Source organism: Ambystoma mexicanum, chromosome 1p, assembly GCF_040938575.1.
Source record: "Ambystoma mexicanum isolate Mex_15411 chromosome 1p, UKY_AmexF1_1, whole genome shotgun sequence".
Lineage (NCBI taxonomy): Eukaryota > Metazoa > Chordata > Amphibia > Caudata > Ambystomatidae > Ambystoma > Ambystoma mexicanum.
The window spans coordinates 705,796,824-705,810,932 of NC_090921.1; the positions used below are offsets into that span (position 1 = coordinate 705,796,824).

General features: G+C 48.2%; 1 protein-coding gene across 3 annotated transcripts in view; it reads right to left on the minus strand.

The window, feature by feature from the left end:
- Positions 1 to 13,205, minus strand: part of FDPS (farnesyl diphosphate synthase) — a 174,940-nt gene extending 161,735 nt beyond the window's left edge. Inside the window, exon 1 of one of the 3 annotated variants that reach the window (XM_069650049.1) lies at positions 13,058 to 13,205. The gene's annotated coding sequence lies outside the window, so the exon portion shown is untranslated. The remainder of the gene's footprint in view (positions 1 to 13,057) is intronic. The other 2 variants (XM_069650052.1, XM_069650054.1) reach the window with 2 other exon arrangements.
- Positions 13,206 to 14,109: the final 904 nt, after the last annotated feature.

The window sequence follows — 14,109 nt, forward strand, 5'->3', positions numbered from 1 at the left end:
ACACTGCCCACCCGTCATCACAGCTCTCCTATTCTGCTCGACTGGTCGGATGACCTGGCAAACCCTTTGAGATTAGTCCCACCACAACTTGCAAGCAACCCATTGGAAACCAAGAATTCAAGCCATCAGATCCTTCAAGAACTTCCCAGTGGAGGCTCTCACAAAAGACCTCATAAAACTCTACCTCACATGGGTTTATGTACCTCCGACAAACTAGGCCTGCAACTCGCTTCTACAAGAACTCAACAGCACCCTCACAAACATCAACCATCATGCCCCAGTGAAACGGTGCACCAGGAAGCCTAAACTTTCAGCACCCTGGTACACTCAAGAACTCAACCTCAACAAACGAAGCATCAGAAAACAAGAAAAGAATTGGCCGAAAATCCTGCAGCTCATCCAACCTTGCCCTGCGCAAGGAACTCTTCTTCAAATGCGACTGATCAACACTGCCAAGGCCAACTACTATCAAAACACCATAACCAAGGACAACAAAGAAAGCAGAGTCCTCTTCAAAGCCATAGAGCACTGCATCAACCTTCTGTCCGACCCACCCGTAGCACACTCCATCGAAAAATCCACTGCCATCAACAAGATCTGCCAACACATACACCAACGCCACAACTGACAGCACACTACACATACCATGTTGCAAAACCACAACTAACTGGACAACTTTCGAGACACTAATTATGAAAGACGTCACTGCCAACTTAGCATCCCTCAATGCCACATTGTATGCAGCTGACATCCCTGCCTCTTTACTCAAGACCCTTCCGACTGAAGCACTCCTCCCTTACCCGACAATCATCAACAGCTCCCAAACTCAAGGCACCTTGCCCTCAATCGTCAAGACCAGACAAATCCTTGCTCTTCTTAAGAAACCAACACCGGACCCTGACGATCTCAGCAACTACCGCCCTATTACCCATCTTCACTTTCTAGGTAAGATCCTTGAGAAAGCAGTAGCCACTCACTCAAACACATCGAAGTCAATAACCTCCTTCAGTCCTACCAATCTGGCTTCAGACCCAGATGTAGCACAGAAACAGCTACCCTGTAGCACAGAAAAAGCTACCTGCTAAGGTGATAGACAATGCCCTTTACATCCTCAATGATGGCCAACCTTGCCTCCTAGTTATCCTTGGCCTCAGCAGCATTTCACAGTTGACCATCAGACACGCACCGACAATCTACATCGCTGCATGGGGATCAGGGAAGATAGTCCTCAGCTGGCTCAAATCCTTCCTTGCGTTTGTATAAATGGTTTCTTCCAGCTCACCAACTCTACCCATCACCTGTGGAGTCCCGCAAGGATCCATCCTGTCCCTCGTGATCTTCAATCTTTACATGGAACCGCTCAAAACCCTCCTCTCTCCACACAACAGCCACATTCACCAATATGCAGATCTACTTCAAGATATCCTCCATCGAAGACATCCACAGGCTCAAGGCCTTCCTCACACTGATCCAGTCCTGGATGTCCAGTGCTTACCTGAAGCTCAATCCCTCCAAGACTGAATTCCTGCTGCTGACCATCAACATCAAATACCCTGATATCCAGTCCTGGCTCTCTGCTATGAACCCTAAGGGGTTTACACCCCAGCTGGCCCCATGTGCCAAGTCCATTGGGTTCAACGTCGACAGACACCTCACATTCAAACAGCACACTTGTGTATAGGCGCGTTATAAAAGCCATGCCATATCACATAGTAAGCAAGACCGAAACTTACAACTTTCTCTCCTGTTGAAAGTCAAGCCCTTCATCCCAGAAAACAACTTCAGATCTGCTGCCTAAGCCATGGTCCTTTCCCACCTGGATGGTGACAATGCCCTTTTGAAGACTATCCTGGAACCCGAAATGGGTCCTGCATGCTGCAGCAAGACTAATTGAAGGACTCTGTAAATTCGAAAAACATCATCCTGACCCTTATCGAACTGCACTGGCTCCCACTGCAAGCCTGTATCATCTTCAAATCCTGTTGCATCATCTAGAAGGCTGTCATCCTGAAGTCCGCAAGATACCTACCCCACTGAGAAACTCAGCATATCCTTAGGCCTGTGATCCACGAGAAGGAAATGTGCTGACTTGAATTACGATGGTGCAGGAATGAAAGAACCAGAAGACAGGCCTTCTCTGTCAATGCTCCAAGACTCCCTGTCAACATCAGGCTTGGCCCCATCACTTCTACTGTTCAGGAAAGAGCTCAAGTCCTTCCTCTTCAAGGACTGGCTCCTCTTTAACACCTAGGTCCACACACCCTGCACGCCTCACCCTACCTGAAACTGATCTGCTCCCTGCTGTCTTCCCCATGCTGCCAATTGCCCACCCTCCCCTGTTAGCGCCCCACTCCTTTTTCTTCTCCACTTCCCTGTGTTCTTCCCCCTATGATTGTAAAGTGCTCCGTGGCTTCCCAAAGCTAGGTTCACACTTATTAACTAGGCTCTCCTCTCTACTTACAATTGTGCCCGTAATGTATCAAATCTCTTACCCTCCTGTCTCCTCTGGTCCCTTTCCCTGCATTAACATTGGCCTTCTCGTTACAGACAGAGCAGGTATTAAATCCCATTCTGTTCTCGACCTCTTCTTTAATCTCAATCTGCATTTTCTCGTTCTTCCTGAAACCTGGATCAGCCCCTGATAATACCTTCACCTGTGTCCTTCTCACCTCCCCTTCTCATTTCTCCCACACTCCTCTGGTCGCAAGGGTGGTACTGGGATTCTCTACCATTCTTCTTGGGCCATTGCTCCTGGTCTTCCTTCCCTTAACCCTTAGAGTACCATCTCTTGTCTTTTTGTAAACAGTTTCTGGTCTTTCTGGGCCCTAACCCTGACTTTCCTGGACCATCTCGACTCTCTAATATCCCTTCTTCCTTCCCCTTCGTGACTTAATCTTCCCCTTCTTGCTGCTTCTATTAAATCTCCCCTCCTACCCCTCATCAACTCCTATCACTTAAACTTTATCCCCCTGCTCATCGGTGAGGCTCTTGCCTTGACCTCATCTTTTCCTCCCCGCCTTTCGCTGGAACTATTACTGTCCATCCTTTTCATTCCTCAGATCACCTCTTTCTTTCCCTCTCCCTTCCTTCTCCACTCCCAGCCCCCTCTTTTAATCGGTATAATCTTCAATATATCAATAATTCTTTTCCACTCCTTCCTTTATTCCTCCCTCCTGACGATACTGCAAACACCTTTCACTCCTCCCTCGTCTACACTTGACTGTACCTACCCATCCAGCTCTTTCACCCCTTTTCTGAGGCGCACGCAACCTTGGCTCACTCCAGCTCTCACCTCGCTCTCTGTTGCAATCTTCGTAAGGCTGAGCGGCCTTGGAAATAAAGTCCCAATGCCCCTCTCTGCTCAATCTTCATTGGATTTCTCTTATGGTCTAGACTTGTTTTCAGGTTAAAAAAAAAAAAAAAAAAACACAATATGTTTCTGGTCATACGTTATCCCTTTCTCACCACCCCCGTCGCCTTTCAACTTCTACACAATTCTTTCTCCCTGCCCTCCTGATCCCGCTCTTTTTCTTCTTTCTTCTTCAGACTTTGCTAATTATTTTATCCCTAAAGTGGTCTCCCGCCGCGCCTCCTTCCTACCAACTGATGACCACCCCCTGCCAGCTCTGCCTCACACCCCCAACTCCTTTTCTTTCTCCCCTCCTTCTGACCTTGACACCTTCACCCTCATTGCTCGAGCCCAATTTACTGCTAATCCATCAGACCACTTACCTCAAGTCTACCCTCAACTTATAGCCTACCTCACCTCCCTGATCAACAGCTCTCACCAATTCTTGTTTCCCCTCTTTATTCAAACACACTCATTCTCCCAAATCTGATCCTTCTATCCCTGCTAATTTCCACCCTATTTCTCTTCTGTTTTCTCTAAGCTCTTTGAGCACACGGTTTACTCTCAGGTCTCTTCCTAGCTGAATCTTCGCTTACTTCTTCTGCCACTTCATTTTGGTTGCCATCCCTCTCACTCCACTGAGATTGCCCTTCTGCATGTCTCCAGTTCTTCTCACTACCCGTCACTCCAGGCTCTCCTCTGTTCTCATTCTCCTCGACCGTTCTGCTGCATTAGATACTGTTGATCACTCGGTTCTTCTTCCTACCCTTACTTACCTGGGCTTCTCTGGTTCTGTTCTTAAATGGTTCCACTATTAATCTAAACATTCCTATTCGGTCACTTGGGCTAGTAAAACATCTTCTAGAGTTCCTTAAGTCTCTGTATTAGGTCCTCTTTTTACACTCTTCCGCTCTCCTCACTAATTTCCTCCTACAATCACATGTTATCTCTTCGCCGAGGACACCCATATCTTCTGTTCCTTTTCTTTCTTCTCAGACTCATTGCACTCCATCTACAAATGTATTTCCGCTATTCAACTATGAATGTCATCATTGCCTTCATCTTAATACCTCTAAAACTGAGGTAATCTTCTTCCCTTCTAACATCACCCCTCTTCCTCCTTTCTGCCCCTTTCCTCTTACTTTTTCTTCATCAGCTCGGGACCTGGGAGTTATCTTTGATGCATTTTTTTCGTTGTCTCTCCATATCTCCAACACTGCCCACTCGGCTCCTGTCACTATCCTTTAACATTCAGTGTGCCTGTCCCAACCTTTCATGCTAGTAAACATTGGATGACCTCTCTGGTCTTTTCTCACATTGATAATTGCTCTGCCCTTCTCGTTAGTCTTCCTGCTTCTCACCTTACCCACTCCTATCTGTCTATAATTCATATAATCGTCTTCGCTTTCTCCTCATTCCTCCATTTCCTCTTTGCTTTCTATGTCTCTTCTTTCATTTGAGTCTGGTCTTTTTCATTAACTTTCTATTGTCTTTAAGTGCATCCATGGTCTATCCGCCCCTCTCTACCTTTCCTCACTTACATCGCTTTAATCTGCTTCCAGTATGATGAGTCAGTATCATACCAAAACATCGAAGGCCATTGCTGCAAATCACAAAACATAGAATTTTTTTAGAACTAATTTTAACACAGTTCATCGAAGAAAAAAAAATAATAGATGGGGTTGGGGTATTAACACCCCCCACACATTTAATTTTCAATTAACTGTTAAAATCGTTTTTTTAAAAATAAAAAAAATTAGATGTTTTGTGATGCAGTGATATTTTCAATGTTTTGGGGTAGATCCTGTTGCATCCCCAGAATCAGTTCTTTCTGTACCCAAACCTCTCCCCCTCACTTCCGTTCCTTTGCCTTAAATCGCTCCTAAGCACAGAATTGTCTGCCTCTCTATCCACTTCTCTTCCTCCTTACACATGCATCAATCCAACCTCAAAACCCACCTCTTGTCTGCTGCTCTTACTACTGACTGCTTCCTCTTACTGTTTGATTATTACCTTGAAACTATTACCTACTTTGATTGTACGGTTATGTTTTTAACCTGTTCAATTGTTTCATTTCCCAATGGGAAAAAAAAAAAATACAAGTGCATTGCTGTTCTGTGTCCTGTGAGTTACTGGCCTTTCTGAGAGGATGCAAGCTCCTCGTGAGGGCGGTTATTATATAGTGTCCATCCCCAAGGCACTCAAAAAAGGTCTGGGGGACCCTCTACTGAGAACGAAGGGTGAAGTGAGCTAAAACGTGGTTGTAGACACTCCTGGGTGGAAGAAAATCCATAGAACGGATATTTGACCTATGCGTGTTCTTAGTAAAGGGGCCCGGGCACTCCTTTTCCATTACCAGCGGACGTTGTCAGTCCGATCATGCCTTTCAATTGAAAGTGGCCCCAATGGGGCGTGGCCAGTAGCAGAGAGATGAGGACATGAGTCCCGGGAGCTCCTGCAACCGCGGCAAAAATCCTGAAAAAACAGCCTGACTCGAGTGGCAAAAGAAAAAGATACACATATCCTTCAGAAGAGAATTATCCCGAGTGCCAGTGGACCAAACTTTGGCCCAAAACGCGCTCCCCTGAACGAGTTCGGGGCTGCGGAAAGGAGCCGGCTCGGCGGCGGCGCCACGCAAACAAAATGGCCACGCTCGGCACACTGAAGTCCTCAGACTCCCAAATTCTCTGCGCCGAGGCGTGAGCGCAAGCCCACCTGTATTTGGCCGAGGCGAAGGGACAGCAGGACAAAGCACACGCACAGCCTGCTGGAATCGCCTGACTGACGGGGAGAAGTGGAAGACAGCCCGCCTGGCACCAAAGCGGGCATACGAGCATAGGTCCTCCGCCTCCCTCGCGAGGCACGAGGGACCCACCAAAGCACAGACACTGCCTGCACCTGCGAAGGGCCCCCCCCCCCCCAAGCGGAAGAGCCCACGCTCTAACGCCAGCCTGCAACACTGGCCCAGAAGCAGCGAACAGAGCTTCCAAACAGCCCAGCGGGTGCACGACACGGCCTAACCAGAGGCGATCGCAGTGGGCGGAGGGGTGTCACGGAGGCGAGACAGCGCGTAACGTTGCACACCCGGAGCAAGCAACACGGACATAGACACCTAACTATCGATACCCACGATGGGCAAGGAAAAAACCAAAAGGCTGACCTCCCAGAGTCGGATCCACCAATACACCTCCCCGACAGCAAACAGCCAGCAGGAAAACGCTCAACCAGACACCATGGCAGGAACAGAAGGCACAATATCGCTTAAAGACATCATGGCGGCCATAGCTGACTTGCGCGCCTCCATGGAGCAGACAATTGACGGCATCAGCATGGACGTCTCCCTCCTTCGACACGAAAAAGCTGTCGTCGCGCACCGGGGAGGCAGAGCAACGCATATCTGGTGCGGAAGACGGAATAAGGAATGTAGATCAACAACTGGCCGGAGTCATGACCCGCCTTAAAACCATGGAGGAGAAAATAGACGAGAGGGAGGGGAGATCCAGGCGCAATAATGTCAGAATCCTGGGGCTTCCGGAAAAAGCAGAGGGCCCAAACATGGAGCCATTTCTGGAGCAGTGGCTCACAGACATGTTCAGGGAAAAAACGTTCCAACTTCTTCTCAATTTAGCGCGCCCACCGTGTACCGACGGGCCGCCCGGTACCTGGTGCCCTGGTGTACAGTGATAGCCAAATTGTTGAACTATCGTGATCGTGACGCACTGCTCCAGTCCTCAAGAGTAAAGGGCACCCTCACTTACAACGGATCCAAAATAGCCTTTTTTCCGGACTACACCAGGGAAGTACAGAAAGCTAGAAAATCTTTTGACCATCTCAAAAAGCAATTGCAATCCCTAATGTGAAATACGGCCTAATGTTCCCCGCCCAGCTCAAGATATACCATAAAGGCACAACGGTCCATTTCACGGACACCAAAGCAGCGTGGAAATGGGCAGAACACAGAGGGGGACTGGATTGCGGCAAGAGGCAACAGAAACACAAACAGAACACCCAGAGCCCGGCCGAGGCCTCAACCAACGGAGCAACAACCGCTGGCACCAGGAATTGTACCACAACTGCAGGAATGAGTGCACTGCGACCGGATGCATTATTAAGCAGAAACACACGACACCCTGTAGTACAGGGCCTAAGGTACTGTGCGTAACTACACTGTCAAACACATGACCTTGTTAACCACGAAGTAACACATAGTTAAGCGGCCAGGCGGAAGTCCCCCCCCCCCTTCCACTGGTAGGATATCCCGGGGTTCCCACTGACACTCGTCACGAACCGGCACATCGGGAAACACCCATAAGAAGTCTACGTGCCAGTTGCCCTAACGAAGCCACCGTTTGCGGAGGTTAGCGGCCAACAGCACTAGTGGTGCTACCCCCTAGCCGCACTCCGTTGGGGGACACCACCTAGACCTAAACTAAGTTCAGTGCATGTACGGTGTCCAGTTGACACCTGAGGTTCTTATGTTCTTATGCGACCGATGCTTCTAGTTAGGAGGAGTATGGGGAGGGGGGTAAAGGGTTTGTTACCAATCAATCACAATACACATCATGGCTAGGTAAGATAGCCATACCCCAGGGGCTCAAGACCTCCCCACGTACATCGCCACCTATAGCAGCACACGCCTCTCCCACCACATGCAAATATGGCTGCACATAGCACCACCACAAACACTTGCAGAACACTCAGGCTCGTGACATGGAACGTCAATGGCCTTGGCAACGCGATCAAGCGCCGACTGGTACGCTAATTCCTAAAGAGACGAGTCGGATATAGTATTTCTGTCTGAGACCCATCTTGCGGGCACAGAATGCACCCTTTTTAAACGCACGAATTAAAAGCTGGCACTCCACTCAGGCTTCACGATGGGCTCAAGGGGAGTCATGATACTGGTACACAAAAACCTGCCCTTCCATCTCGTCTCAGTATCCCACGATACCGGCGGCAGATACGTTTACGCGACAGGTACGTTATGGGACCAATCAATAGCATTAATTGCCATCCATGCACCCCCAACCTTACTAGAGCCACTTCTCTCGGATATTGCCCCCCTGATCACAAATGACACTTCTAACCACATGGTGCTGGGAGGAGACTTCAATGAAGTCATGAACGTCACCCTGGACCACTCACATTTGCGTAATAGAAACCCTAACATATCTACCAGGCTTGCAACTTTCACTAATGCACTTGGCCTGTGTGATGTATGGAGAGAACTCCACCCAGACACAAGAGAATACTCCTTCCACTCCGGGGCCCATGCCTCGCTCTCCTGGCTAGACTACTTTTTTACTCCATCAACCGACCTACACAGGGCACAAGAAATAAACATGCTCGCCAGGGGTATCTCTGACCACTCCCAGCTGGAGCTAAAACTCACAACATCCAGACCGCTCCCGCCACCGAGCTGGAGACTGAATACTTACTACCTGGGTGACCCCGAGTTAGTAGATGGGCTCCAAGAGACCACCAGCACATATTTCGAGCTAAATACACAGACTGCATTGAACTCAGAGACACTGTGGGAGGCCTACAAGACAGTACTAAGGGGTGAGCTGATATCTTTGACAACTGCAAAAAAAGAAAATGCACTTGAGTAAGGCACTAGAAGCCGAACAGCAAGTGAAACTGGCGGAGGAAAAGCATATACATGAGGATACGCCGGACACAAATCGTAAGCTACTCCTGGCACAGAAAAGGCTCCAAAATATAGCAATGGACAATGCTAGACAACGGATACTGCAATGCGTGCACAAATCTATGAAACAGGGGACAAAGCTGGCAAAACGCTGGCATGGCTGGAACAGAGAGAGCTAGGACAAAGCCATGTTCAACGACTAGAAACAGGAGGGCCAAACACATGCATGTCGGACCAGGACATAACGCAGGGTTTTGCGGAATAATATGTTGAACTCTATAGAGAACCCACGACTAAAATGGACACCACAGTTATGGAGAAAATCGACATCCCCACCTTAGATGAAGCACAGCAGGAGCTCCTGGAGAGGGAGATCACAGAAGATGAGGTCCTAAGTGCCATTTCCGGCCTCCCAACAGGCAAGTCCCCAGGGCCCAATGGCTTCCCGGTTGAACTACGGCAGAAGGTGGGGGCTAACGTGGTTGCCCCTCACCTGTTACAGATGTATCAACATGCGCGCGAAAAAGGCACTCTCCCCCCAGATCTGCGAGAAGCAACAATCATAGTCATACCCAAATCTGGAAAACCCCCTGAAAGCTGCAGCTCATACAGGCCAATTTCACTCATCAACCATGAAAGCAAAATACTAGCAAAACTACTAGCAGACCGCCTACAGAAGGTTATCCCTTCCCTGATCCACCCAGACCAGTGCAGCTTCATGCCACAAAGATCAACATGCATGAACCTCCATAGACTATTCTCAGCCCTGGAAAGAGCCGACGGCATACAAGGCCCCTAGCCCTACTAGCAATCAAGGCAAAAGGTCTTCGATTCAGTGAGATGGGAGGCTATTTGGAACATAATGCGCCGCATGGGCTTTGGCGAGAATTTCATGAGCTGGGTGCGACTATTCTACAAACGCCCACTGGCCAGGACCAGAGTGAATGGTTGGCGATCGGACCCTTTTAGTCTAGGGAGAGGTACAAGGCAAGCCTGCCCTTTATCGGCCCTAATCTTTGCAATCGCAATTGAGCCACTGGCGATCCTCCTGCGACACTCTCCAACCTGGGAGGGCTTCTGTTGGTCTAATACATGGGAAGATAGAGTATTGCTCTACGCTGATGACCTGCTTATTTATCTAAAAGATCCAGACAATTCCTGCCCCAAAATCATGCAAATGCTAGAACAATACGGGGCATTCAGTGGCCTACGTGTGAACTGGGCCAAGTCTATCCTATTTCCAATAAAAGGTGTCTCGGTGGCAAACCTATCGACCGGCCCCTATCAGATTGCAATAACCAGTTTCAATATCTGGGGATACACATTTCGAAACAACTCGATGACTACACAGCTTTGAATCTTTCCCCCCTGGTTACAAGATTCGCAGAGGACACTCGTCACTGGATCTCCTTGCCGCTGACGCTGTTGGGCAGAGCCGCCCTGTACAAGATGATCGCCCTCCCCAAATTTTTGTACATACTGCAAAATGCTCCACTATATATCCCATATCGAGAATTTCACAAACTAGACTGCACCCTCCGGAAGCTGATATGGGGAGGACAACCGCAGATTGCCCCCTCTACTCTCCAAAGGTCCATCTGGGAGGAGGGGGAGGGGTAAATCGGGCTGCCCAGACTGCAATCATACTACTGGGCCAGTCAGATGGCGGTGGTGAATGATATGCTTCATGGGGACACAAATCTGCCACACATTAAAGGGATCACTTCCATTAGTACAACAATCCCCCGATAGAGCACATATACGGGGGCCTCAGCCGTACACAAAAAGAAGACATGACAACGCATATTGTGAGAATCGGGAAGGAAACACATCGATATCTAGGGTGGGAAGGAAAACTGACATTGGCCCAACCCCTATGGAACAACCGCTACCTTCCCGAAATACAAAAACTGCCTAGATGGCCTGAGTGGGTCCAGCGAGGAATCACCAGAATCGGGGATGTGGTACGGGAGGACAATCTGGCATCATTTGCGACACTACAGGCAGAGTTTTTCCTCCCTGCAACAGAAAGGTACCACTACATTCAACTGAAACACGCTTGAGGCACCCTCCAACAGGACATACGAGACATGCCAGAAAGCTCCCCTCTAGAGTGGAACATAGTGTCTGACCGAGTGGAACGGAAAGTCACCTCGACAATGTACAACGTGATAACTTCCTTTGCGACACCAGAACTAACCAGCCTAAAAACCAAATGGGAACGAGATGTTGGACCGCTTCAACCAGAAGATTGGGTGGAGGCCCCGATGTACCCACGCGAGGTAGCCATCTCCTCAAGACTCAGACTGGTCCAATTGAAAATCCTACACCGCACCTATTATCCGAGAGCGGCCCTCTTCCGCTGGGGCAGGTCGTTGGACGCGCGTTGCCTTCACTGTAAGCGGGAGGAGGGCACCTTCTTCCACATCATATGGGAATGCAGCAACATTCAGCAGCTTTGGCGGAGATGCTGCGACAAACTGTCCGGCGTTATAGGTAAGACGATACAAAGGTGCCCGAAACATCTGCTTCGAGGGATCTCCGGTGAAACTGACCTCTCCCGCTATGAGAAATTGCTCTGGTCGACTGCAACAGCGATGCTTATGTGGAACATTGCGCAGCTGTGGGGCTCCGAACAAACTCCTAGCTACGATCAATGGGTCACGGATGTGGACATTTGCGCTGCAACGGAACACTGGGTGTACAAGGCGAGAGGCTACCTGCAAAAGGCGAACAAGATATGGAATCGGTGGGAGGAGGCCGCCTAACTACCAGAAGCGTCGCCACAGTGATGGAGACGGTGTCAGGCTCTGTAACACAGGGCAGACTGAGCCTGATCTGTAAGACTACATTATATGCTTTTCCGAATGTTGATGGACGGTCCGTTGGACTGGGGTCCCTGATGCTGAGTTCTTAGAAGGTTCTTTGGTTTTTGTTTGTCTCTCTCCCCTTTCTCCCCTCCCCACCCCATATGTTGATTTTAGTAATGTCCCACTTCCCCCCCCCCCTGTAATGTAGAAAGATGATTGTAATGTGTTTAGTCATGCCTTTAAAAAACAATAAAAAAATGTTGATAAAAAAAAAATAAAGAAAGTGGCCCCAATAATATTGAGGTCCTGTGCTTAAATGAAAGCCATGTACATGTGCTGCTTTCTACACCTTAGAATGTTACCAAAGGCGTTTACTATTAAATACGTTTTGCCTTGGTCAAAAAGAAACACTTCAGAAAGATTTTCATTAAAGCGCTGATCTACGTGCATAGAGTTGCTCGTGGGTGCATGTTTAATTACGCTATGTGCAGTGCTATAAATTACAGTGCACAATTTATTTGCACAAATATGCAAATGACCATTTCTGACAAAATATATGTCCCTGTAGAGAACTAGCACAACGTATGTATGGCAAGATAATGGAATATGGGTAAGAATCATAAAACCTTCTCTAGCATCTTAATTGTGTTCGGTGTATGCATTGGGCGAAAAATAACCTTCCGAACAATAAAAAGTAATTAATATGCCAGACATTTATTTTACACTCTTGAGCTATGTTGTAATTTGTCGTCATGTTTTGAACATAAGTTCAAAAAGCCAACCTTTTTTTCCGTAATGTCCCACGAGCTCTAACGGAAGGCAAAATACGTCGGTGATTGTGGACCAACTTTGAGAAATGTATGCCTTTCATTGAAATTAGCTAATGCAATCTGTTACGACCAAATAATATGCCCAACAAACAGGCCCCCTATGATGCTTTTTGAAAGTATCCACCTTTAGACGGTCCTGCCAGTCCCCCTCGAACATCCTCCTATGACGGTCCAATCAATAGATCTGAAACCCGACTGTACAGCCTGCAGAATCAGACAGAATACACCAGCCCAAATGAATCAACCGGTTCGCCCACTGATACAAACAAAAACCTCCTCTTACTGAATGATCCATCCGCAAACCACTTACAAAGCACCACACATCTAACTCAAACATTCATTCACCGTAGACTATAATTGTCAAACATCACTATTCCACTGCTGCCGCCCATCGAGTACGGTGTCACACTCCTCTTACCTCCTGCGCTGCCTTCTGTCAGACCCAACCTAACCACCCCTGCCCCCCAGACGTCCCTTTAAACACAGATTTTCTATCGTGCCTTTCTGGGAGTCGTAGTTTTTTGGACTCTTGCACTTCCTGTCATAACACAAGCAGGGAATACAGTACCCGAAAGGCACAGTGGCAAAGCCCAATATGGGCGAGCTGAATGTCTATGACCGACGTGACGTCAGTAGCAGCGATTGGTCACTGCAATCGTATGAGGATGGGACTCTTCGGGTACCAGCCAATCCAGTCCCCACGGAACCATGCACATGATAGAGGAGGCCTTGTGATTGGTGGAAGGTATACCGGCTGACGTCCACGACGTTTTAAAACAAGGCCATTGCTGGTATCAGCTTTTTGGGCGCGCTCTTTTGTAGGGTTGGTAGCCGTAGGTCCTCCCTTTTAGGTGTGCCCTGTTGGCTGCGGCCGGGAGGCTGCAGCACGCAGGGCCCTGCGCGCAGAGTTATTTATATTTCCCTAAAATATATTGTCATCCAAAGCACAGGGCTTTGCGAATGCACGCTCCATGCAGAAATACGTTGAGTAAACAGCTGTAAAGGTGTATGCTAGCTGGAAGACTTTAAAACACATAGAATTGCACTTACTCAATGGATACATTTTAATTTGTATAAAAATAAACACATTCCACCGTGATTTAAGATCTTTCCCAGCAATTAATAAGTGAACATTTCTTAAGCGAAACAATGTGTTCTCGGAGGCACAAAGGCTAACGATATCGTTAAGTATACACGTAGAGAAGAATCATTTCATGTACATCAACACACCCACATACTTGCCAACCCTACAGATTTAGGCAGTAGGCTACTGCTTTTTAAGCAGTCCTACCGCCTACAGATTTGTGTGACAGATCCTACTGCTTTTTACAGTGGCAGGTAATTTATGTGACTCTAAGGCAGGCTGCAGGACAAAGCATGTAACACATTACTCTGTACAGTGGGCTGGTAGGTAATTACTTTGGTCTCAGACCAATACACTGACCTGACAGCTATGTGACTCTGTCCTGT